This window comes from Sapajus apella, unplaced genomic scaffold, assembly GCF_009761245.1.
Source record: "Sapajus apella isolate SASKATOON/1434 unplaced genomic scaffold, GSC_monkey_1.0 scaffold14, whole genome shotgun sequence".
Taxonomy (NCBI): domain Eukaryota; kingdom Metazoa; phylum Chordata; class Mammalia; order Primates; family Cebidae; genus Sapajus; species Sapajus apella.
This window is the reverse complement of record NW_022436954.1, coordinates 3633478-3637533: the sequence shown is the minus strand read 5'-3', so window position 1 is coordinate 3637533 and position 4056 is coordinate 3633478. Positions and strand designations below refer to the sequence as shown.

General features: G+C 47.6%; 1 pseudogene; it reads right to left on the bottom strand.

The window, feature by feature from the left end:
- Window positions 1–370: 370 nt before the first annotated feature.
- Window positions 371–854, bottom strand: LOC116554638 (annotated as a pseudogene).
- Window positions 855–4056: the final 3202 nt, after the last annotated feature.

Genomic DNA, 4056 nt, shown 5'->3' with positions numbered 1-4056 from the left:
CGTGATCCACCCGCCTCGGCCTCCCAAAGTGCTGGGATTACAGGCATGAGCCACCGAGCCCGGCTAACATGCACTTAGTTAAAGAATAATCACTCCTTTTCAGGCCAGGCACAGTGGCTCATGTCTGTAATCCCAGCACTTTGGGAAGTTGAGGCAGGAGGATCATTGAGGCCAGGAGTTCAAGGTCAGCCTCAGCATAGCAAGGCTGATGCAGGGCGGAAGATCCCCAAAACTGGGGCTTAGCCCAAGAGAGTTCTGGGCTTTACCTGAGAAAGAATTCAACGGTGAGTTGGTGGTGTTAGCAACTTACATTTTTTTTTTAATTAAAAATTTTAAAATTTAATTTAATTTTTCTTTCTTTCTTTATTTTCAAGTAGTTAGCATTTAATGAACCTCCTTCCATGTGGCTTCAAGCCACCAGGACACAGGCCTTGCCGACACCCTTAATTTTCTCCTGAGCTCTTCTGCTGAAGAACTTGGTCTTCACCATGACAGGCTGCTGTGGGAGACTTCTCTTTCCCACTGTAGTAGCCTGATCACACTGCATCAGTGATGGGAGCAGCCCCAGTCTTGTTTTTAACTGCATTCACCTGTGTCTGTTTAGAATTTGTCAAGGTTGACAGGTGGGCAGAAGCTCTGGTTCCTCTTTAAGTGGTAATTCCTCATACCAACTTTCCCAAAGTAACCTGGGTGGTATTTGCCAACGTTGGTGCTGTGGTGATGCATAACGCCAGCATTCCCGAGGCCTCCAGGGTGCTTCTGGTGCTTGCCGATGTGGCTGTGGCTCACGTGGCCCCGAAGTTTCTGGGTCTTCCTCAGTCTGGGTGGCACGTTGGTGGCCATTTTATTTTTATTTTTTGAGATGCAGTTTTGCTCTGTTCATCCAGGCTGGAGTGCAGTGGTGTGAGGCTCACTGCAACCTCTGCCTCCGGGGTTCAAGTGATTCTCCTGCCTCAACCTTCCAAGTAGCTGGGATTATAGGCATGCACCACCACACCCAGCTAATTTTTGTATTTTTAGTGGAGATGGAGTTTCACCATATTGGCCAGCCTGGTCTCCTGACCTTGTGATCTGCCCACCTCAGCCTCCCAAAGTGCTGGGATTACAGGCGTGAGGCACCACACCTGGCCTTATTTTTTACTTTTTGGAAAGCAACTTTGATTGAAGTGGCAGTGCAAGGGGGCAGCACAGGTACCCCTCCTTGTGGAGCAGGGCTACCCCACTGGCAGTGTACCCCGAGCAGCAGCTCAGAGGCAGTTCCGCAACCATATTTATATCCACTTTTAATTACATGCAAATTGAGGGTTCAATTACCCAGAAATTTCTAGGAAAAAAGTAGTAACTTCTGGGTCGTCTGGTCATTGACATGGAAAGGGGTGGTAACTTCTAGGTGTTGCCATGGCAATGGTAAACTGACATGCACTGGTCTTATTCTAATTTTGTATTTTTTTTTTTTTTTTTTTTTTGAGATGGAGTCTCGCTCTGTCACCCAGGCTGGAGTGCAGTGGCGATCTCGGCTAACTGCAACTTCCCCCTTCCGGGTTCAAGCAATTCTCTGTCTCACCCTCCCGAGTACCTGGAATTACAGGCGCCTGCCACCGTGTCCAGCTAATTTTTCTGTATTTTTAGTAGAGATGGGGTTTTGCCATGTTGGCCAGCCTGGTCTTGAACTCCTGACCTCGTGATACATCCGCCCTGGCCTCCCAAAGTGCTGAGATTACAAGTGTGAGCCACCACGCCCGGCCCAATTTTTGTATTTTTTTTTTTTTTTTTGAGGTGGAGTTTCACTCATGTTACCCAGGCTGGAGTGCAATGGCGCGATCTCGGCTCACCGCAACCACCACCTCCTGGGTTCAGGCAATTCTCCTGCCTCAGCCTCCTGAGTAGCTGGGATTACAGGCACGCGCCACCATGCCCAGCTAATTTTTTGTATTTTTAGTAGAGATGGGGTTTCACCATGTTGACCAGGATGGTCTCGATCTCTTGACCTCGTGATCCACCCGCCTCGGCCTCCCAAAGTGCTGGGATTACAGGCTTGAGCCACCGCGCCCGGCAATTTTTGTATTTTTAATAGAGACAGTGTTTCACCATGTTGTCCAGGCTGGTCTCAAATTCCTGGCCTCAAGTAACCCACCTGCCTCAGCCTCCCAAAGTGCTGGGATTACAGGTGTGAGCCACTATGCCCAGCATTCCTTGTTTTAGCTAGTCCTCAATCTGGTCTGGTGTCTGTGGCCCACCTCCACGGTTGAGTCCTACCACCTACTCCATTCCCCACTGAGATTAGATACTCCTTCTTAATCTTAATGGGGCAGCTGAACGGCAGAGATCCATCTTCTGTAACGGCTTCCTGTTGGGTTTATGGGCATAGCCCCTGCCAAGCGCTGGAGCAGTAAAAATCTCCAGATACCTTATCTAAGGGTCCAAAACGCAGGATGCTTTCATTCTCCAGGTCAGTAGATGGATGAGTTGGAAGACTCGTGCCAGCATCGTGTTTACCTGAAACTGTTGTAAACTAGAAGACACACACTTTACTAAGAGGCTAAACAAGCAAAGGCCAAAAATTAGGAATAAGAAGACAGCTCTCCAAAGTCCTAGGAGAGGTAAAAACCAGGGGAGACTCGGGGAGGCACTTTTGATAGCTGACCATATATAGTTGGGGTCGGTGCCCTGGTTCTATCTATGTAGCCAAGTAGCTTGCTCATAGATCTTTTGACTGTTAACCTCAACTGTTTAGAGCTGGTAATGTACATGCAGCAGGTTTTGTTAATAACTGTACAGACTTCACCTTGTTCAGTTAGTAAATAATCTAATGTGAATCTGTTATTGAGAACTATGTTTGCCAATGAGTCTACGAATTCTTGAATTCCCTTTAACACCTGACCCATGTTGGTGACTAAGGATTCTAGGGTTTGAGTTGAGTTCTTTACGGTTGATTTGTGGTAAGCAAAGCCACCCTAGGGTGGCTGCCCTGATTCCTGCCCAAATTAACCCTATTGCTCACTTACTCCTGGTGTTCTTGGGTCTTATGGGGTTACAGACTGTGACCTCTGGAGGGGCAAGGGTAGCTATTGTACCTTCGCCTCTGTTCCAAGTTGTTTGTTTGTTTCTTTTGAGAGAGAGTCTCAAAAATATTAGCCGGGTGTGGTGGTGGGTGCCTGTGGTTCCAGCTACTTGGGAGGCTGAGGCAGAGGTGGCGGTGAGCCAAGATTGTGCCACTGCACTCCAGCCTGGGTGACAGAGCAAGACTCCATCTCCATTAAAAAAAAACCAAAAAAACAAATTTTTTTATTTTTTTTTTTTTTTTTTTTTTTTTTTTTAAAGACAAAGCTTTGCTCTTTGTTGCCCAGGCTGGAGTGTAGTGGCTCGATCTCAGCTCATTGCAACCTCTGCCTCCTGGGTTCAGGCGATTCTTCTGTCTCAGCCTCCTGAGTAGCCGAGATTACAGGCACCTGCCACCACAACCAGCTAATTTTTGTGTTTTTAGTAGAGATGGGGTTTCACCAAGTTGGCCAGGCTGGTCTTGAACTCCTGACCTCAGGTGATCTGCCCGCCTTGGCCTCCCAGAGTGAGTGCTGGGATTAAGGCGTGAGCCACCCAACCTGGCCACTTATTTTTTATCCCTGTAACATTGCTGAATGCTGGGTTTTTTTTGTTTGTTTGTTTGGTTTTGTTTTGGTTTTTGAGATAGGGTCTCACTCTGTCGCCCAGGGTGGAGTGCAGTGGTCTGATCATGGCTCACTGCAGCCTCAGCCTCATGGGCTCACGGGATCCTCCCGCCTCCCAAGTAGCTAGAACCACAGGTGCACACCACCATGCCCAGCTACATTTTTTGATTTATTTGTAGAAACAGGGTCTGGTTATGTTGCTCAGGCTGGTCCCAAACTCCTGGTCTCAAGTAATCCTCCTGCCTTGGCCTCCAAAAGTGTCGATTATAGGCATGAGCCACCATGCTCGACCTTCTCATTTGTTAAAGTAACTTGTAGATTATGTTGGTTTTTCTTTTTTCTTTTCTTTTTTTTTTTTTTTGAGATGGAGTTTCACTCATGTTACCCAGGG